Source organism: Physeter macrocephalus, chromosome 9 (genome assembly GCF_002837175.3).
Source record: "Physeter macrocephalus isolate SW-GA chromosome 9, ASM283717v5, whole genome shotgun sequence".
Classification (NCBI taxonomy): Eukaryota; Metazoa; Chordata; class Mammalia; order Artiodactyla; family Physeteridae; genus Physeter; species Physeter macrocephalus.
In genome coordinates this window covers 30,740,103-30,763,252 of record NC_041222.1, presented here as the reverse complement: position 1 = coordinate 30,763,252, position 23,150 = coordinate 30,740,103, and the positions used below count along the sequence as shown (strand labels likewise).

At 40.7% G+C, this 23,150-nt stretch overlaps 1 long non-coding RNA gene across 1 annotated transcript in view; it reads left to right on the top strand.

Annotated features, from left to right (window-relative positions):
- LOC129392412 (uncharacterized) overlaps positions 1-11,970 on the top strand; it is a 113,825-nt gene extending 101,855 nt beyond the window's left edge. The window contains exon 4 of the long non-coding RNA XR_008618212.1: positions 11,593-11,970. This is a non-coding gene — a long non-coding RNA (uncharacterized lncRNA). The remainder of the gene's footprint in view (positions 1-11,592) is intronic.
- The last annotated feature ends 11,180 nt before the right edge of the window (positions 11,971-23,150 follow it).

Here is a 23,150-nt window from a genome sequence, read left to right as displayed (position 1 = left end):
GTGACCTGAGTGTATCAGTTTGTATATGATTCTGTGAAGTTAGTTCTCTCCCTTTCCAATGACAAGGAAATTTGAGAGGAAGGAGATGGTGGTGAGAAAAGTAGAGAGAGGGGGAAAAAATGTTCTCTGTCACCTTAGAGATTTCAGTGGGTAAAACTAGTCATTCAGAGACTTTACTTCCTTCTTCACGATAGCCCATGAAACTTATGTGGTGAATGGTATTTTTTGGATTAAGTTTTGTGATCCGAATGACTAAGTTTTCCATTGACTAGAGTAATTGAGAACAGAGACTGGGCGAAAATTCTATGTAAATAGATGTTTCTTTAAAAAAAATGCTATTAAATGATAAATGTGACAATTTCTAGTGGCAAATTATTGCATTAACAACAGAGTACTTTGCAGCAAAATTTAAAGAAATAGAAATACATTGGTATGCTCTGGTTCTCTTGTTAGTAGAATTACCTGTTGTCAATAGCTAATTATTTGAACAACAGTACTATTGTAGAAAACAATTTTTACCTCCCTGAATCAGACCCCTTCTAGAGTGAATGTAGTTCCAAGACTTTTTAGAAAGTGATCAGAGTGGCATAGAAAGCTCTTGCAGTTTCCTTTATATTGTTAATCTCTTCTAAGGTAGTACTTAGAATTCATTCTACATAAGGGTTTATAAGAATGAATCCCATTTTAAGTTTCAGTTCCTTTGCCCCATGCAAAATTAGAGGGGAAAAAAAGACAGCTCCTATATGTATTAAACATCAACTTCAATAATTTTTTTCCCAAGCAGGACAATTTAACACATTTTTCTTTCTTTTTTTAAAAAAAATCAGTGACTACTACATAATGCTAAAATACTAAAGATAATCTATTGCTGAAAGCAAACAATTTTGCACCTCAAATTCTATACTCAACCAAATTTGTGTTCCAGTAAGAGGACAAAATAAAGATATTTTTGTATATGACCACAGACCATCTTTGAAAGTAATCCTCAAAATATATTGCTATAAAATAACAAGAAAACCAGAATGAATACAGCAATGAAAAAGATTTGGGCCAAAAAACATTAAAGTTATAGCTGAGTCTAAAGAGCAATTGGCAGGGACTTCTCTGGTGGTGCAGTGGTTAAGAATCCACCTGCCAGTGCAGGGGACATGGGTTTGAGCCCTGGTCCGGGAAGATCCCACATGCCACAGAGCAGCTAAGCCCATGCACCACAACTACTGAGCCCGCGTGCCACAACTACTGAAGCCTGCGTGCCTAGAGCCCGTGCTCCACAACAAGAGAAGCCACCACAATGAGAAGCCCGTGCACCGCAACGAAGAGTAGACCCCGCTACCCGCAACTAGAGAAAGTCCGCGCACAGCAATGAAGACCCAACACAGCCAAAAATAAATAAATAAAAAAATTTATTTGAAAAAAGATCTATTGGCACATAGTATAGAAACAGTTGTTAATAACATGGCACTGAAGTTCCAGCCCGTAAGTAGTAGGTGTGGGAGTACAGGGATTAGAGAATAGGAAACAAAGTTAGGACCAGAATTAAAGGTATTTTAAGAGTCTCACCTTGACCAGGAGGATCATAGAGATACTGATTATTTCTAGATATTGGTAAGATATATACATTAAAATGTGAATAATCAAATGTGAAGGCAATCCCTAAGAATAATATATATTTTTTAAACATTCTAAAAGGAAGGGAAAAATGAAACAACAGTGTTTGAAAATGGCACCCAAGTTTGTCGATGCACCAGTGATTTGGGGAGTGATTCTCTGTCAGGAGTTAAACATCGTTATGTGTAAGGTGGTACAGGTAGAAATTTGAGCGTGAGATGAGGTTGGGTGCACAAATTGACTCTGCCACTTCTAGCAGTGTGACCTTGAAAAATTTTACTTATCTTTTCTGAACCTCATTTCTCTCATAAAATTATAACACTTAACTCTAAGTTATTTAAAAATAAAATAAGCTGGCATAAGAAATGATATCTAGGGCTTTCCCGGGGGTGCAGTGGTTAAGAATCTGCCTGCCAATGCAGGGGACACGGGTTCGAGCCCTGGTCTGGGAAGATCCCACATGCCACGGAGCAACTAAGCCCGTGTGCCACAACTACTGCAGCCCACGCACCTAGAGCCCATGCTCCACAACAAGAGAAGCCACCTTAATGAGAGGCCTGCGCACCGCAATGAAGAGTAGCCCCCGCTCGCTGCAACTAAAAAGAAAGCCCACACACAGCAGTGAAGACCCAATGCAGACAAAAATACATAAATTTATTTTTTAAAAATAGTGTTAAATTATATCTTTATCATTCTTGTTATGATTATTTGCTGTACAATATTAAATTCCTCTTCAGAAAATTTCAAAAAAAAATAATTCAACAAAAAGGGCATAGAACAAAAAAGAAATAATGCAAAAGAATGATAAATAGAAAACATAAAAATAGGTGGTCATAAATAAGTCAAACATATATAAGTAGTCACATTAAATGTACTTAATGTTATTTAATGGCTTAAATTCTCCTTTACAACACAGACTTTAACACTGGATAAAGAAAAAAGTCAACATTGTGCTGTTAATACATGTGACATCCACAAAGAAAAACAGTACAAAAAGTTTGACAAGAATATGCAATATCCCATGAAATTGTATGCAGGACAAGTTATAAAATATAAAGCAAAGCAAAGAAAAAAAATAATGAAAATACAAAGAGAAATGTATAACCCACAATCATAGGGGGAGAATTTAATACAACTTTCTCAAAAATGAATAAATCCAAGAGACAGAATTTTTTTTTTTTTTTTTTTTTTTTTCTGTACGCAGGCTTCTCATTGTTGTGGCCTCTCCCGTTGCGGAGCACAGGCTCTGGATGTGCAGGCTCAGCGGCCATGGCTCACGGGCCCAGCCGCTCCGCGGCACATGGGATCTTCCCAGACCGGGGCACGAACCCGTGTCCCCTACATCGGCAGGCGGACTCTCAACCACTGCGCCACCAGGGAAGCCCCAAGAGACAGAATTTTAAAACACATTTAATAATCCTGCTGTAACATATATAATTTACACATTTAAAATATTTATAAACTTCATCAAGTAGAGAATTTACACTATTTTTGAACATCCATGGAACATTTACAGATTTGACCATGTGTTAGTCTACTAGGAAAACCTCCACAAATTCCAAAGAGCAGAAATCATAGTTCATATTCCCTGAACAAAATACAGTAACAGCAAATAGTAACAAGGAAAGAAGACTCCTCTACCCCTAATCTACCCATTTCAAAAAACAAACAAAATACACTCTTCTAAATAACTTCTGGTTTAAAGAGGAAATAAAAACAGAAACTGTTAACCATTTACACATAAACAAAAATGAAAGCTCTACCAATCAACATTATTGACTATGGCTAATGCAGCACTTAGAGGAAATTTTACAGCCCTAATTCACTTATTAGAAAATAAGAGATTAAAAAACTCAGTAATTGTGAAAAGCAGCAGTAAAATAAATAAGAATGTACAAGAATTGTGATAATAAATTAATGACAGAAACAGAAAAAATAGACTTTGTAAATTTGAAAGCTACTTCTTTGAAGTGGTGTGTGAAGTAGACAAAACCTTTGATAAGTCTGATCAGGAAAAAAGAGAAAGGCTACAAATACACTTTAGAAACAAAAGAGAAGACTTAACTACAGATTCAGAGGAAAGTGAAAAAAAAAAGTATAATGTCTTTGACTTTGAAATAAGTTCAAAATCTATTTGAAAAGGGGTCACTTTTACAGGAAAATATAAATTACTAATATTATTTCAAGAGGTGGTAGAAAACCTAAAGAGAATAATAATCATAGAAGAAATTGACAAGGTAATAAAAAAATCTACCCCCCAAAAGATAAAAGGCCTTGATTATTTTATGGGCTTTAAATCGTCAAATACTTAAAAACTAGCTAGTCCCAGTAGGGACTAAATAAATAAGAAGGAAATAATCCCAACTAAACTATCATTCTATATAGTTGAGGTACCGAAACTGTCAATGACTGCACACACATACAAAATGACCACTTTCGGCCAATCTGCCTTATGAACATAAATATAGAACTCCAAGTAAAATATTATCATTAAATTCATTACCAAATAGTATTAATCCCAGGAATGCAATAATGGCTGAACACTAGGATATCTATTAATGTATTTTCCTACATTAAAAAGAGGGAAACCATTGGTTCATCTCAATAGTGCAAAAAACATGTACATCAAAATCTATTTGTGATTTAAAATAATCAAAACAAAATGACTTCTAGGCTAGAGAAAGAAACTTCATTAACTTGATAGAGGGTATCTACCAGAAATCTAAAGCAAATACAAAATTTTATGGTAAAACAGAGCATACAATTGAAAGCAGGAACAAGACAGGAAGGCTTGTTATCACTACCCCTACTCAAAATTATAACGAAGGTCCTAGCTGAAGCTTTTAGGTAAGAATAAGAAATAGTATATGGAGAAATGAGTATGATTTGGGGAAGGAAAAGGTGAAGTGTTTCACTGTATTATATAATCTGTTTGCAAAATCCAAAAGAATCAACTGAAAAACATTGAACTCTTAAGAGTGTTTAGTAACTATCACAATATCAATTTGTAAAAACCAAAGCTTATCTGGATCTCCATTTAAGTAATCAGAAAGCATCATAAAAACACCTCATGCACAAAAGCAACAAAAACTATTATGAAATGTGCATACTTATATGAAGAAAAATATAAGATTTGACTGATGGTCATAGAAACTCTCTAAAATTAAGAGAAATACTATGTTTTTAATTTTGGGAACACTCTGTATTGGAAAGACATTAGTTCTCTCTAGTTAATCTATAAATTCAATACAGTCCCAATCATGATTCCAGCAGGATTTTTTGTGTAATTAGATATACTGATTTAAAAAAATGTTTGAGGGACTTTGCTGTTGGTGCAGTGGTTAAGACTCTGTGCTCCCAATGCAGGGGGCCTGGGTTCGATCCCTGCTCAGGGAACTAGATCTCACATGCATGCCGCAACTAAGAGTTCGCATGCCACAACTAAGGAGCCAGCAAGCCGCAACTAAGGAAACTGCCTGCCGCAATTCAGACCCAGCGCAACCAAAAAAGAAAAAAAGTTTGAGGACATTTTGCATTTGTTTTCATTTTATTGTTATTCTTTTTATCTCACATATTTTAAAATTAATATTTATTTCTTTGATGTGTAGCAAGAGCTTTACAAGAAAGAGAAAATGTACAAAATTAGCTATGAAGATTTTGAAAAAAGAACAATGAAGGAGGACTTGTTCTACCAGATATCAAAACATGACCTGCAGCCGTCATAGTTGAAATAGTGTTGAAATGACAGGAGACAGATAGATAAATTGCAAAAGACATTAGAGTGTCCTAAGCACATTGCGGGTATTTACTATACAGAAAATTCACATTTCAGATCAGAGAGCAAAGTGTGGACTATTTAATAAATGGAAGTGTCAATTGATAGTTATTTTGGCAGGACCTATTGAAATTAAAACCAGACATTTCTTTCAATTCAGCATTTCTACCATGTGCACAAAATAATATACACATGAATGTTTATGGCATTATTGATTATAATAGCCCCAAATAGGAAAAGACCTAAATGTCCGTCAGTAGGAGAATCCATAATATGTATGGACTATCCATATTCTTTAATGCTAAGTGGCAGTTTAAAAGATTGAAGTAGAGGGGCTTCCCTGGTGGCACAGTGGTTGAGAGTCCGCCTGCCGACGCAAGGGACACGGGTTCGTGCCCCGGTCCGGGAAGATCCCACGTGCCGCGGAGCGGCTGGGCCCGTGAGCCATGGCCGCTGAGCCTGCGCGTTCGGAGCCTGTGCTCCGCAACGGGAGAGGCCACAACAGTGAGAGGCCCGCGTACCACAAAAAAGAAAACAGAAAAAAAAAAAAAAGATTGAAGTAGAGTTCTGTCTATTAACCAGAGGAGATCTTTCACACATAATATTAAAAAAATAATAATAAAGTGGCAAAATCATGTATAAAGTATATATATACACACATATATATTTTAGTATATACATTTAATTATACTTAAATATATATAATACTTAAATATATATAACAGAAAAGATATACATCTCAGAAAAAGAGCCGGAAAGATACACACTAAATGTAGAGATAATCCTTCTGGAAATGGGGAAAGGAAGATTGTGGGGAATGGAAGATGTACTTTCATTGCTGATATTTAGTTTATATATAAACGTGTAGATAATTTGAAATGTATTGTTTATTGTATTGCTTGTATTTTAAAAACTTCTTTCACATTTCTAATTTTTAAAAGGGAAAAGTCATGATTTCACTAGTTTATATTTGATACGTTTTGTAGATGACATACCATTATTATGTTTTTATTATGTGTTACGCTAATTATTTTTTCTCTCGAGACTCTTCATTAGTAGTGGGTATGTATGTGGAACACTGGTTCCTCGGGCAGTGCCAGAGAGGCAGCGCGTTCTCACTCCAGGATCACTCTGGTTGATTTGCCTGGAAGACCACAAGCCCCATGACAAAGTGGAGGTGCAAGTGCAGAGCATCTTGCCTTGTGCTTTTGTGGACCTCCCTAGACTACTGAACAGAAATTCCTTCGCAATGAAGGTCAGCCCAGTGCTATTTTGTGTGTGGCAGTTGAGAGACATTGGAACCAAGAACTTCTCTGAATTTCACATGCAGAGAATCACATCTCTTTGCCCTTCCATGTTTGCATGATCTGTCATTCAGAGAAGGAAGTCATATCATCTGAAATAACTTGCTCCACAACTAGCCAGGTTGGTTATCCATGCTTTGTACTCTTCCTTGGGATCTTAACAAATTTAAACTGACCAGTAGACCATTCCCAAGCCAATTTCTCTGTTTCTCTCTCCCTCTCTTGAAAGATAGGCCTTTTAAAATGCCTGTTTCCGATTTACATTACATCCATTTCTGTCCACAAATCTTAAACCAAATAGTAAATCAACTTCAGATTTGTCAATATGACTACACGAAGCTTTAAAAAAAAACCCTCTCTGCCATTCCTGTCCTTTAGAAGAACATCCCTGTGTTAGAGTAGAGAGGTGCAACAGAAAGGGGGCTGCACTGGGAATCAGAAAATTTGTGTTTTAGGCCTGCCTTCCAGGACCTTTTGCAAGTCACATAACTTCCCCTAGGCTTCCCTTTGTGTCAGTTGTAAAATGGAGAGATTGGGAAAAACAGGGAGAAACTGGGTTGCGGGGAGGCAGGGAGAGGAATATAGGCAACTAAGGTAAAGGGCTTTGGAAGGTATAAAGCAACAGGCCAGCATGAGACTTATATACAAGCCCATTGCTCCCCTTCTTACACACACACACAGAGCTGCCTGCATGCTTTGGATTTCTATTCTCTTTCACTTATGTTCCCTTTAAAGTAAGCATTTGAATCCCTCCTAACACATTCAGCTCAGTTTTTTTGGTCACATGTACCCATTGATCTATCTCACCAGCACCTGAGGCCTTGGATTTCTTTCTACCTTTTGGGCAGCACCTGTTTTCTCCCAGAGGTGTATTTAGCTTGGTGTCGAAAGCACAGTGTGTTCCCTTTTTGTTAACTTAACCTTTGTGTTGTTTTTAAAAAATCAGATTTGAAAGAACAGGGACCCTAGAAAGCCTGTGATATGTAAATATTTAGCCAGGTAGATAGGGATAGTAAGCATTTTCTCTCTTAACACAAAACATGATTTTATTTGCTAAAGCTGTAATCTTGTTTGATAATCCATCAGTTTATTATCAGCTATGTGGTGAGACATAATGCCACAGGGAGATAATCAAGCACCTTCACCTGCTGCAACAGGGTTGATTACAGTGACTGGAGGATGGGGGAATCATCTGGAGGGGATTATGTTAAACATAGGCTTTCTATTTACAGTTGATTTCCTCAAGCGCTTTAACCACTCTGCTCCCTGCCTAGGTAAGTAGGTCATCTGAAAACTGCCAAAGAAAAGGAGTCTTTGCAGCTGTAGAACAACAGAACTTGTGCCTTTACCAGGTCCCATTTGTCCTTGTTTCATGCTCTGTGCATTTCTGAATCAAAGAAAAAAAAGAGAGATGAAGATGCCCCATTGAAGACAGTATTTAAAAAACAAACAAACCAAAACCAGAAAAGTCCAGTTTGAAAATAGTACAGGAAATTCTTCCACCCCACAGGTAACATCGGAATCCCAGGTCGGAATATTAAGTTCAGTAAACTAGATTACTAACCTGAAATTTTAATATAACATTGATCTGTAGGCCTCTCAAGGATGTAATCTGTGGTTTCCGAACCAGAGGCAACACCCCTGTAGGGTATCCTCAGAGACCCTCCTGACCAGGTCAGGTGGAATTTACAACGCCAGGGGGCCGAGAGATTACAAGGGGAATGGTTCTCCTAGAGTTCTGGAAAAAGGCAAGGCGACTTCTGGCCCCCGGTGGGAGGCAGAGAAGTATTTCTTTGCAATGCTCATCTTTGACTACCCCATTCTTCTCTGCCTTGAATGTATCTCTTCAGGATTATCCACCATGCAGAATGTCTCTAACTGAAAATTCTCAAGTTGAAGGCCTGTGAGGCAGCTTGATTGATTTCTGGCTACTGATAATAGAGGCTGTGTGATTCTACAGCCCTCTGCAATTAGAATGTATTCTCATATGTTATCTCACTGGAGCCTTTCCTGAGACAAGCAGATGACGAAACTGAGTTTCAAAGAGTTGAAGTATATTGCCCAAGTTTACACGGTGGGTGATTTCTTCCCTTCTTTTGTTCCTTTCCTGTCTTCTTCCTTTTCTCCTTTTCTTTCTCCTTGAAAGACATCCTCTTTAGAATGTCAACGCTGGAGCCAGGTACATGGTTTTAAATCCCTGGCTCTTTATGACCTTGGGCAAATTACTTATTTTGGTATGCCTTGGTCCTCACCAGTAAAATGAGGATAAACAATAATGTTTACTTCATATGGTTATTGGGAGGATACAGCTGGTTGATACAAGTGTAACATTTAGAATAGAGTCTGGCACATAGTAAACATTCGATAAGGTTTAGTTATTTTTGCTGTTGCTGTTGTTGCTTCCTTCCACGCCCCCCTTTGTCCTTTCATCAAACATTAATTGAATGTCTGCTCTTTGATGGGCATTGTGCTAGGCTGGGGAAATGAGTAAGAGGGTGTCCCTTTTCCATAAGACTGGATGACTACTAGGAGACAGGCCATCAGATAAGTGCGGGGGATGGCCACATAATAAAGGTATGTCACGGGCTTCATGTAATCACAGATGAGCTATTTATTGGGTGCCCACGGTTAGCTGGGAAGGCCTCATGGAGGAGGAGACCTGGCATTTGAGTTGAACACTGGAGATGAAGAGGTGTCCACAAGGCCAGTAGTCAAGGGATGCATGTTCCAGGCAGAGGGGCTGGTGTTCAGGACTCCGGGGCTGTGTGAAAGATCACGACACGGCTTTGAATGAGAAGCTATATTAGTTAGCTAGGGCTGCCGTAACCAAATACCACAGGTGGGGTGGCTTAAAAAAAATAGAAATTAATGTTCTCGCAGTTCTGGAGGCTGGAAGTGCAGGAGTCAGCAGGTTTGGTTTCTTCTGAGGCATCTCTCCTTGGCTTGACAGCCGCCTTCTTGCTTTGTCCGCACATGGTCTTTTCTCTGTATCCTAATCTCTTCTTCTTCTAAGGACACTAGTCATGTTGGATTAGGGACCACTCATATGACCTCATTTACTTTAATTACCTCTTTCAAGGCCCTCTCTCCAAGTATAGTCACATTCTCAAGTTCTGGGGGTTAGGGCTTCCGCATAGGAATTTTTAGGGGGATGCAATTCAGCCCATAACGGAAGTCATCTGTTAAGCATGACTGGAGTCAGGTGCATGTGGATGAGTGTCAGGAAACGAAGCCAGAATGCCACACAGTGCCTAAATCTTGAAAGTCTGGGCTTCTCATCAGGCTAAGGAGGATGTCGGGGGGTGGAAATATGGACATTCCCAACACATTTCGGTGTCCCTGGCCCCTTCGGGCTGCGGTGCGAAGGGCAGACTTACTGGAAGGAGCCACACTGTGATATGTCAGAGGAGACACTAGTTTGAATTCCAGTTCTCTTCTACCGCAACCCCAAGGCTTGTGTGGCAGGTACAAGGTGGCACTGATTCACCAGCATCAAGAGGGTCCCTGAGAACGAGGATGCTGTGGCTGTAGGGGGACAGGTGGGTGCAGAAGATGGAAGCAGCTCTAGCTCCAAGTCTGCTGTGGGAGCACCCTGTTTTGCTGTATCAGCATCAGTGGGGGTTTGCCAGGCTCACACAAGTGAAAAAACACCCAAATAACAGATGAGGTATGCTCTGGTTTTTCCTTTTCACACAAAAGACCCCTCAAGTGTTCCTAACATAATCACATATCTTACTACTGTATTTTGTAAACGAGAGAACAGCCTCCCTTTCATCCTCCTGCCAGGTAGAAGCACGCAGCAGCTCATTGCTGGTGACAGAGAATGAGATAATTGCTCCTCTACATTTTTAGAATCCTGCTCAAACTCACACATTTTGGTGCAGAAAGGGATGCCGTGTTTTGTGTAGTTCCCATTTGGTTTAGAGGCCTGAAACAGAGGCGTCCTGCTCTGGTTTTCCTTGTTTCTGGAGGAGCTGCTTGGGCATGTCACTTCATCTCTGAGACTTGGGCTTCTCTTTTGTAAAATGGGAATAATAATATATAAATGGCTAGGACAGTGGTGAGGATTCAGTGTGAAAATATGTATATATTTGAGCCCTTTGTAGACATTAAAGCTTTATGCTACTGTTAATTCTCTGGATTAAAAAAAAAGTTTCAAGGTGCTTGTATTTTGTAATTTTGGTGAGTTGGTAGAAAAAAGTAAGCATTTTTTCTTCTAGTCCCAGCTCTCTATTTGTGTCAGGGCCTTGAGCAAAGCAATTGCAAACCCTGCTTTTACTGCCCTGCTTGGTAAAGTGGGAAGTGGTCTGTCTCCCTCTCCCCTTCTTTCTCTCCCTCCTTCTCCTTCAGTTCCTCCTCTCTCAGATGTAAAGATTAATTGGATGGGGTCTGTGCTGTCTGCCAGGAAGATAGAAAGCGTGAAGCATCATCTGGATGGGATTGGGAAGCACTAGATTCTCCTTCCTCTGCTTTTGACAAACAGAGTGACAGCCCATCTCTGTGTTTAAACAAGTTAATATGTATGTTCCTTGACATAAGGAAGCGCTCTAATCATGAAATACAGCTTACATGTCATTTGGTTTAGAGATTTTATTGAGCACTACTGATCTTGACATATTTTGGTTGGCACCACATTCTTGGTGTAGTGGGTTAGCATTGAATAGTTTGCAGACTCTGTGAAACAAAATCCTCATTTAATGGTTTAGTTTGGCTACGTTTCAAAAATACACAAAAACATAATGCAATTCTATTTTATAGGGATTCTTTTTTCAACTTGTGCCTTTGGTTTTGTTTTGTTTTGTTTGTTTTTTCCTTTTTCCTCAGTGCCTTTTTTTTTTCTTTCTCCCTCTGCCTCTCTGTCTTTCTCTGTGTGTCTGTGTCTCTCTTTTCATATTCCAACTGCAGCAACCTACAAAGAAAGCTCCAAAGAAAGACGAGCTTGTGAACTGACTGAACTGCAAGCAGAAGAATCCTCTTTGTACTCCTTGATGTCAAGAATGTGTTTACACCGTGGCCTAATGCTCTGAACCTTTGTGTGTGAGTTCAGGGATTCAGAACATCTGAAGGCCACCATGTAGTGGCGTGTGACAGGTCTGAATCTCCCCAGTAGAAGCACTCGGGCTAAACGTGCCATAAGACTTCAGTCAACTCCAGCCCCCAAAGTCACTGAACTCCGTGACATCGTGCCCAGGCAGGAAGAGTCAATAGGCCTCTGGCGCGTCCTCCTCCCCTCCTTCACTCCCCACTGCTCCTCCAGTTCCTAACCCATGGACAATATTTAGAAAGCAGCGCTGGGCTCAGGCAGCCCTCTCAATTACTTTGGCGGGAACCTTCCAGAGTACATTTTGCTACCTCTTTGGTTTTTTTTTTTAAACATCTTTATTGGAGTATAATTGCTTTACAATGGTGTGTTAGTTTCTGCTTTATAACAAAGTGAATCAGTTATACATGTACATATATCCCCATATCTCTTCCCTCTTGCGTCTCCCTCCCTCCCACCCTCCCTATCCCACCCCTCTAGGCGGTCACAAAGCACTGAGCTGATCTCCTTGTGCTATGCGGCGTCCATGCTCTAGTAAGTCTGTGTCTTTATTCCCGTCTTACCCCTAGGTTCTTCATGACCTTCTTTTTTTTTTTTCTTAGATTCTATATATATGTGTTAGCATACGGTATTTGTTTTTTGCTACCTCTTTGTGATGTAAACAGGGGGGCTCACAGTTGGCAGGGGATGTTCTTTCTGTTTTAATTATGCAAGGCATAATTATAGTTCCAGGGTCTGGAAGCAGCATAGAGTTCTTTGGAGAACTTCACAGGGATTTTTCTGTTATGACATAATTTATCTGGAAAAAAAAAAGTAAGGCAAAAGTCATTTCCAAAGAGGAAAAAATAACACTATTCATGCTAGTGTTCCATTCCATATTGAGTAGATCACGAAATTGGAGTCGACTTTTTTTGGGAACGGGGGTGTCTCAAAGTGTTGAACTCCTATAATGGTGGGAAAATCTGGATAAATACTGATGAATGGATGTGGATGGAGAAGGATATAAAAATAAATGTTTTTACTTAGGAAAGCAATAATGAAGCATCCAGCCGTATCTGAGTGAATTTGTTAGTACCCTGGGCCCTGGGGATATGGAAAACGGTTTCACCATAGTAATAGTAATCTGGCCTGAACCTGAGTCATAAAATTCCTCCTGCCCCCAGATGTTCAGTTAGAGGGCACTTCGTTACTCTGCTGATGTAGTGAGAAATCGCAGAACTGCCAGCGTAATGGAGAGAACAGTGACAGGTGGAGAGCTAGGGCTGTTTCTGTTATGAAACATGTTTTTATGGGTAATTCTGATGTACGGTAGGTATTAAATAGAGCAACTGAGAGATGTTTTATTTCAGATTAATGCTAGAGTGATATTTTCCCCATGGCGCTAATAATCTGGCAGCTTTCACAAGCCCATTTTGCCTCCCAGTTCCTCACAAGCTCTGTCTATTGTGGCATAAGGGTGAGTGCTTGAATCAAAATTTCTGCCTTACAAGAGGAGAGAATCACCTTTACTATCTGTGCTTGTGATATGATGCTTTTTTTTTTTTTGGAGGGGAATAAGATATTACTCAGTTCTACCGCTGCAATATAGAGATAGGGATATACATATGGACAGCCCTGAGTGTAAAAGGAAAAAAAGCATTTCAAGAATGGCATTTTGTAATTAAGTGATCATTTAAGACGCCCCTTTATGCGTGTATGCTGGTTTGAAAGCCAGGGGACATACCATTTCAGCCTAACATCTCGGCTGTCTGCACCACGCAGGACGCACAATCCTTGTTTAATTGTGTGCTTCTTGCATACTTCAAGGGCTGTCACAGGAACAATAACAAGAGGCCTGTTGTTGAAACCACATCGTTTCCATCACAGCAGAAAAATAAATAAATAAATAAGGTCACTGTGAGCTTGGAGCATTGTTAGGTTTGAGCCTGCCCAAATAATTTCATTCATGTTAAAATTTAAGGAGATGAGAAACATATTGCTTGAGAAGACAGAAGTTATTTTACATCTGCCCCCTTCCCCCACTGCAGTACTGGAGGGCCTGCCTGTTTCCCACCTGCTTTTAGCTGGAGGGCCAGTCCTCTCTGCCACTCCCACCCCACCCTACTGGTTGGCTCTTTTTTTTTCCCAATTTGTTAAGATGCTAAAATCTGCTTTGTGTGACTTATGAAGGAACTTGAAGCGATTAGTTTCATAGTGCATGAAAATTCCTCAGGTTCAGGCCGGGGCGGTGGGGGGGTGGGGATGGCCAATCCGTTACACTGTTTGCTGTGGACTGGATGGGAGCATATGAGCAGCTCGCAGGCATAAGGAGATTGTGTTGAGTTATTAAACACTTGTGGTAAAGCTGCTTATTGTTAATTCCCTGATGTCCTGCTGAAGCGATAGGATAAAATCAGATCGGATTAGATCAAAGAGCCTGGGAGCCAGCCTTTGGAGCAGATTCATTTAATCAATAAAGAGACCTCCTGAGCGAGGGGGAGAGAGTAGGGGCAGTCCTGGTTGCTCAGGAGATTAAGATGGGGGATAGGGGCAGCGGTGGGAAAGAAACAACATTTATTTCGCTCTTCTTTTCAAAGTGTAATGCTCCTCTCCAACATTTTAGCCACACTCACCAAAGGGTCTAAACATTTCTTTAAGATTTCATTACTCCCAATACTCCGTTCCTTCTAGAATGTCCTATAAACCAGGAGGTTATTTAAAACAACAACAACGACACAACTCGCCTTGCGTAAAAGTTATTTCCACAAAAGCAATTTAGGCTTAAGTGATTCCTCAAGAAACATTAATCCCTTATGAGTTAATCTGCAAAATTTCCTATTGTCCTTTTGTGAGGAGAAATAATAGAGAAACACCAAAAGGCCAAAGTCTGTCCCCGCCCCCCTCTTTGTATTCTCCCCAGTGCCCACCTGCCAACCCCCACCAATAATTATAAAGCTTTGTGTATTAAGAGGTATGATGCCCTGTCCTTCATCCATGATTAACACTTAAACCGATGCATATTCATTCAGCTCTTAGCCCTACCAAACCCGCTAGAATGAGGACTTGCCAAGAAGGAAGTGACACCCATTAGAAAGTTAACCACAGAAAATGAGAGAAAAAAATGAAGGATGGAGCAAATTAAGGATGCAAGTCCCTCAATGGTTATTGGTCTTAATGGTGTTATAAAAATGATGTCGGCTTTTACCAGGAATAATTTATATTCCGAATTAAATAAGGATATGTATCTATAAATCCATTCTATAAAACTTAATTTTCCATCTAGATATGCTGATTACTTCAGGCCCGGCATACCTTTACCAGTTGTTAATTACCGCGGGATGGTTTAACACTATTTTCCAAATCAGCATGCATGCATAAAATGACTGCAATCCAATTTGACACATTATTAGTGATGATTATTGTCATAGATAAATTAGATTGAATAGAAAATAACCTTCATCCTTAGCATGTTTTAGCTCTCAGAATTAATGTGATTTGGTGAACACATATAAATAAAAATCTGATGAGTCCCTGCTGACTACAGGGCCTGCTGGTGCTGAAGTGTATCAATTTCATGCAGATGATGAATTCCTTAAGCATTCAATGATAATCATGCTTGATTTGACAAGACTTTCTCATGCTATTTTAGGGCCTTAATTTTCTGTGAAGTTCTGTCAAGTGCTCATCAAGCACCCACTTATCTCCGTATCTTAACCTGGCAGCCAATCACAAGGTTGCCTAACAGTACAGCTACTGAGTGCCAGTCCATTAATATTCGAGTCACGTGACTGTCCAAGGAGAGAAACCAATCAATGGCTGATTAACATTCAGGTCACATGACTCCTGAGGAGAGTAAATGAGTTACACAGTAAGACATCAAACAAATTTTCATCTTGAAAGAGTGATTGCTTTTTCTGCTGCTGTGATGTTTGTCAAATTCGCTCTAGCCTTGTCCAATTAAGCTCCATGAGCTGAATTAATAATGAAGAGATGTAAGCACTGCACCAGCGTGAGAGCTGTGAGTGGTGCCATGGAATAAGAACTGCTAAAAAAAAAAAAACACATTTCTTAGAATGATTGAAAATCACATCTGGATAACTGGAATAATTGCTTTTGCAATCTTGATGCTGTTTCATACTCTCCAGTGCAAAGTGTGAACTGGAGTATGCTGGGATATGGTACTTGTTTTGCGTTATACTTCAAAGATGAATGTCGTTTTGGGTTTAGAATGATTTTAAAGGCATTACGCAAATACATGTTAATTGGATTATTGTTTGTGACCGTAGTAAAGAATTTCATTTGCACACTCAATTATGTTCTGGGGCCTTCTAGAGATAGGATCTCTCAAGATTTTTAAACTATCTGTAGAAGGGAAGGAGATTATTCTGAATTCTCGTGTCCTGGGTGGAAGAAAGGACTAAACCAAGTACTTTAGAGAGAATTTGTGTGGATATGTGTGTGTGCAGTTTATTTTATTAACATTCACAGGTCAGAAAATTAAATTCACTGAATTGTTTCAAAATGCAGAGGTGAACCTCATGAGAATTTCAGAAAAAGGCAGGTGCTCTCTTACTGATGATAGCCAGTGACAGCTTTCTTGTAGTTTCAAAGTTCTATTCAATCACAGTCGATTGCATTTCAGCACAGATGCGCTACTAAATTCAGGTGACATGTTTAGAATAGAGACCCTACGACTAATAAAGTTTTCATTCTTTCCCTGAAGGAAGTGAGACTTGACTAATGGTCTATTGGAATTATCAAAGAGTGTCAAAACCCACTTAATAAGTTCCAGCATGAAATTAGCCAAATTCCCAAAGGCCTTTCTAAAACAATATAGTCAAATAAAAGGTGTTGGGCATGCTGGAAAGAGTGTTAAAACCAGTTACTTAGAAGTGATGAGAAATAAATCTAACTGTAGGCAGGAGGCAATGTTTATGTATACAGTTAATAACCTTCTTAATGGGACTTCTTGGCTTGGTGATTCCCGTATGGGGAGGAAAGTGAGATGTGGAACACAGGGTAGGCGAAGGGCCGTAAGTCAATTCCCAGCACTGTTAGTCAAGGGTGGAAATTGCAAAGAGAGAAGCAATGAATTTAAAAGCCGCAGCAAGCAGAGAAAGTGGAAGGAGAGATGAGCTGTTCTAGGGGAGGAGGTGGATGTGGAGTGATTGAGTCTAAGTTGGACCATCCTCCTAATGGAAGGAAAATCTACTTAGTCCTAAGGACAAGGAGCTCCACCAATTCCCGGAGAGTGATTCCTTTCTGACAGTTCCTTACTAATGACTTAGAAAAGAACATTATTGTTCATAATTCCTCAGGGTGTGTGAGGCCGGAAAGGGGATGTATTATAGAAATGTTTTGTTTTGTTTTTTTAAAAGCAAAAGTAGAGATCCCAACCACAAGGCTCAAATTAAATTTCAGATACCTGTGAAAACACAGCTCTGAGTTTGTATGAAAAGATTTGCGGTACCCAAGGTAACATATGTTTAACTGATATACATTTCCTGAATATTTTACCCATGACTTGCTCTGCAGCAAACTGGCAGCCTGGAGCTCTGCTTACATTCAACCCACATGCAGTGGAGCCGCTTCCTACGAGTGCCCCCACTTCCTGACACTTGAGAGCCATGGAATGGAAGGCAGCTCAGCGGCTGTAGAAGGCCCTGAATAAAAGCGTATTCCACTTTCTGCATAACTTTACATAATTAATAGTTGTCCATGCAAACTATTGTTTGCCTTAATTGTTTTTTCAACAGCTGTTTTCATGAAATTGTAAAGCCTGCTGTGTCTAATCCTTTGAGCCCACTATTGATAACAAGAACAGCTCTGAAGCTTGCTCTGGAGGAAGAGTTTGTTCCCTGCCAAGCTGGAAAACCGTCCTGAAGTTACTTGAAAAATAAGGCCCACAGTGGGACTGGTTGTGTAGCTAATCCATTAGGCTTTTCAAAAGTGCCGTGCTCTGTACCCTTATGGCTAAATTGACCCAACAACCAATCAATGCCTTTATTTGCTGCGTGGCTGCCCCTGAAGGGTCTTAGAGCTGGTCCAACTCCTAATCAAAGCCTCCATCAGTACCGGGGCCCTGATGACATAAATGGCCAAACTTTCAACGCGGCTGGCGCCAGTCCAGTCACACCATGTTGGAGATACAAAGAGGCTGTGTTGCACGGTGGAATTCATTTTCTTGTTTACTTCCTCCAGAAACAAGAGCATCATCAGCACGCTCAGTGCATCGGATCAGACCGCCGAGTTGTTGACAGAAGCTTGGCGAGGCTTGCCAGCTTTCCACACGAAATGCTGGCTTTCTTCTCACACACCCCCTACCGTTTGTGTCTCTGCCAATTGTAGCACATCAGAGCGGCCATTGAGATAATGACCGTGAAGTCTCATGATACACTTTGATGAAGTGTAACACTTTTTTAAAGGATGTTTGTCTGTGCCAAAATGATCGAGGCAGCTGACTAAAAATCACCCCATCAAAATCAAGGCTGATTGATGAACAGCAGGCAGAGGCATGAGCCTCCCCAGAGAAGATGGGGGGGATTTTGCAGCCAAAGTGTCTTTCTTTCCTTGTCTATGTGCTGCACAGATTCTTTTTTTTTTTTTTAAAGTCATCTTTGTTTCTGATGAATTTATGTCAGTGGCTGACGCTTCAGCCTTCGACATTTTTAAATTCTTTTTTTTCTGTCAACCCCCGGAAGATACAAGGAGTGATTCCTTTCTAACAGTTCCTTACTAATGACTTAGAAAAGAACGTTGTTGTTAATAACTTGATGTTGGTTGGGAAAAGCACATTGGGTATTTCAGGGCAACATAGAAGTTTTCATTCAGAGGCTGACTCTGGTGTAACGTTCAGGTAAATTCGGATTTCTCTAGTTTACCTGGAATTGAGAGTACGATACACAGATGTGGTTTTGAGCCAGTAAAAACCCAAATCCAACCAGTATTTTAAAAAATTCAAACAAGTAAATTTTAAAAATCTTATTGGCTTTATTCAAGAATCCATGAATCAGGCAGCATCCAATCTAGCAGATAGAAAGGAGCTCCGAGGAGCTGAACACAGTGAAGGACTTTTGTAGGCAGATGGGAGCGGGAACAAGGATGTTACATGAGCAAAGAGTGGATTGGCTGTGGCCAGGCCACTTTCCTTTAGGAGATGGCAGGGGTTTGTCAGGCAGGTGACCTCACTAGTGCTGATTAGGTGATTCCTGACTGACTGGTTTAAGATTCCATCTTTGGGAGGGGTCAAAACTGTAATTAAGTCTTGGTTTGGTGATGTGGGGTTAGCATAAGTCACTCCATTTTGGGCCTGCTGTCTTGATTTTAACACCATTAACAACGTATATGAAGACTGTGAGCTTCTTTGGGAGAAAAAGCATGTGTTTAATTTACTGCCCAGTCCATCATGACTGCCGTTTATTGAATACCTGCTGTCACCCAGGGCTAGTATCAGGTGACTAAGGTATACACAGATAGTGAGACTTTTCACATGGAGGCCGTGATCTTCACAACTCCATTTCACCACCACAATTTTAGGTAAGGAAACCAAGATCCAAATGAGGAACCTGAGGCCTGGAGATGTTAAATAACTTAGCCAAGCCCAAAGACTTGGGAAGTGGGGAAGACCTGTGTGCTTGCTCACAAGATGTGTTCTTTCTGCCTCTGCAGTTGACTGCTTCCATTGTATACCTGACAGAGGTCATTAAACGGTGCTCAGTGGGAGAAGAGGAAGCAATTTGTGGTTGAATTGGTAAAGGCAACAAATAAAATGGATTTACGGTTTGCCATTCTCACCTCTCCGCTTTGCAAGAAGACGTGAGCTACATAGCATCCTCTGATGCCAGTTAACCAACTTATGCTCAGAAACCAGGTTTGAGTGTGAGTGAAGCTGCAGTGAGGTTTTGGCTAACCTCTGTCTGTTTGTAGATTACCTTCTCATTCAAGGTTACAGCACAGGATAGGTCCTATCCTTGGGAGGAAGTGTGGTTGGTGAGCTCTAGGACTTCTCAGAATGTCACAATTCAAGAGACACCTGTGCTGAAGCAAGTGCAAAAATCACAAGTGCAAAGAGGGTTACAGTTCGGTTACCTTTAGCATCCTTGTTTCTGCTTCTGGAGCAAGAATGTATGTCAGAGTGGAGTGGAGGGCCATAAACTGGGGGAAGAGTGAGAGTAAAGGAAGTCAGGGGTAGGGGAATAATGATAAAAAACACTTGTTTGAATGTGCAAATGAGATTCCCTTGGGCTTCTTTTAAATGTCTTCATACTGTTTCTCTAAGTACAGTCAAATAAAAGATGACAAAAACTCAGACGACAGAACAAAGGCACCGAGCTAATTGTGTGCACACATTGCAAGGAGTAAACTGCAGGGTTTCATTACCCTCTTTCCAAATAAAGCATATTTCAAGAGTTGAGATAGAGTCACCCCAGTTTGCACTAGATTTTACTAATTATTTAGACTTTAAAAAGAAACAGCACCCCAAATCCAAGTTTTGCAGAGAGATTTGGCAACCAAATTTGTACACCTGGCCCCTGTGAAAGAAAAAGAACAACAGAGGCTAAGAGAGGGCAGAAGTGGGGGAAGGCCTCTCACTTCACAGAAGCCAGCCAGGAGTTACATATATCCATTTGCACAAGGAATAATGGACCCAGAGGTGTTCAGAGAGTTCTTTCAGCCTTCCTTCTACCAAAGTATGGGCATATTCATTTTATAGAGGGTGAGTATTCTACTGGGAGAGTGGATCACAAACTCATTAGTTCATTTCATGTAGAAAGCACTGGGACTCCAAAGGAAGAGGGCTCTAGTCTATTTCTTTCAGGAGCCCTTGAGTGAGAGAGCCACAAAAATCCACCTGATTTTAAAGAAAACTGTCACTATCTGTTTGAGCCCATCCCTTAACGTCACTTTCCTCATTTGTAATATGATGGCTTTATATTCTCTGAAGCCCTCCCAGCTCTAAAAGTGGATAGTTTTGGGATTCATTAAGTACCGACTAATACCTTTCATTTCCACTGATTCTAAGAGGATCTTGAAACTAATTGAATCAGACAAAATTGATAAATAAAAAGATCTATTTGTTACTTTCGAAAAAGGCTCCACTTCCCAGCCTTTACTCAAGCCAGAGTTTCTCAAAGTGTGGTCTCTGGACCTAGGGTATCAGCATCACCTGAAATGCAAATGATCCAGCCCCTCCTCCACCACTTACTGAATTAGAAACTCTGAAAGTGGGGCTCAGCCATATGCATTTTAACAAGCCCTCCAGGTGACTTTGATGCTTGCTCAGTTCCCAGGCCACTTGCTCTAGCTGTCCCAGCTGCCTGAAATGACTTTTTTTGAGGTTTATTTGAGACGTAGCTCAAATTTTGCTTTCTTCAAGAAGCCTTTCCAGCATCCCCCAAATGAAATTAAGTTCTCCTTTTCCTACTGTCTTGGAGCATTTCCATTCTACCTTTGTCAAACTTCTTTGCATCTGCTGTAACTGTATGTGCGTTTGTCCATGATGTAGAGCCTGTCAGGGTGTGGTAGGCATCCTCTAAAATGGCCCCCAGCGATCACCATTTGTTTCCCTCCTCTTGAGTGTGAGTTGGTCTAATAAGACTTACTTCTGTAGCAGAAGCAATGGGATGTCAATTCCAAGATAAACTTATAAAATGGCTGGCATCCATCATGGTCATATTCTCTTGCCTATCTTGCCTCCCTCCTTCTCCTTCTCTCACTCCTGTCACTCCTTCTCTCCCTCCTCTTCCTCCCTCATGACTCCTCCCGCCCAGCCTGACCTCCATGTAAATGTTAGGGAATTTAGGGAACTGTGGACCGAAACCGCCCGCTCTGGCCAGGCATGAAAATAATCACGTGCATAAACTGTCTCACAACACGAGGTCCCAATAAGGAACACGGAACTGACAAGCTGCCGCGAAAACCAGCCGGAAGAATTCGGGAGGGGCCAATAGGAGGGAGGAGATGCCAGCCCATACGTCCTGCCAACCTCCCAGGAACCCTTACGCTGGAATCCATCTTGACTGGGGCATGCGTGGGCCACCCGGAAGGGCCCTGGGTTGGACCAAATATGGGCACAAGCAAGATGACTGGCCAGAGACAACCTGGAAACCAGCCCCATCTCCGTAAAACCTGAGACGGTGAGCCACGAGGCAGAGCAGTTCTCCTGGGTTCCGTTACTCTGCTGCTATCCACTCCAGCGCCCCTTTTCAGTAAAGTCTTTTGTCTTGAAAGTACATGTGTCTCCTCGGACAATTCGTTTACGAGTGTTAGACAAGAGCCCACTCTCGGGCCCTGGAAGGGGTCCCCTCCAGTAAAGTAAACAAGCTCAGGCTATCCTGGGCTGTCCAGCCAGGGAGGCCCTGGAGGATGAGAGGCCACATGGAGAAGCGCGGAGCCAGCCCTGTGGAAAGGCACCTGTGAGTGAGCTTGTAAGTGGATCCTCCCCTGAGCTGAACTTAGAAGTGACTGCAGCTCCTGCAGACACGTTGATTTGCAGTCTTGTGAGTGACCTTGAGCTAGAACCACCCAGTTAAGCCTCTTCTCCATTCCTGAGGCACAGAAGCTATGAGGTAATAAGTGGCTAAGTTTTGGAGTAATGTGTTGTGCAGCAATAGATAACTAAAACGCAGGACTGGCATGTTTTTGTATTCTCCAAAGCGCATAATGGGATGCTTTGCTTGTAATAGGAGTTTGTTATATGACAGTTGGAACCGGAAGAATGTTGCCTTGAGAAATTTTCAGGAGTAGTTGATTTCTAGGTTTGTAAGGGATGTATTCACTGTGGGTCCCAGGGAAAATATGTCTGAATAAGTTATTGGAAAAAAACAAAAAGGGTGGGCGTTAGGGTGGCAGTTAACATGTGATGAGTTTGAGGAAAACACAATTAGGCTTCCAGACAATCTGCGTTTTCCTGCAGTTGTGGTTCTGTAACTGGATGAAGTGAGACTTTTTTTTTTTAAATAACCATTTGGAGAGGATTGAGGCCCAACTACCCAAATAAATATCTGCAGTACGATAAAGCCCAGAAGTGCCAAAATGTCAGCCAGAGGCCACTATATGAGGACCAAGTGCAACACTGAAGAGTTTGAGTTTGCATTTAGCTGAGACAAGTATCCAAAGAACTCTGTTTCACATCTATTCTTTCCCCAACTGCATACCTTTTTCTCAACATCCTGACATTTATATAATATGTTTTCTTTTTTTATTGAGGTATAGTTGATTTACAATATTATATGTTTCAAGTGTATCAACATAGTGATTCACAACTGTTAAAGGTTATACTCTATTTATAGTTATTATAAAATATTGACTATATTCCCCGTGCAGTATCATATATCCTTGTAGTTTATTTTGTGCATAGTAGTTTGTACCTCTTATTGCCCCGCACCCCCCCAACTGTGCCCCTCACCCCTGCCCTCTCCCCTCTGGTAACCACTAGTGTGTT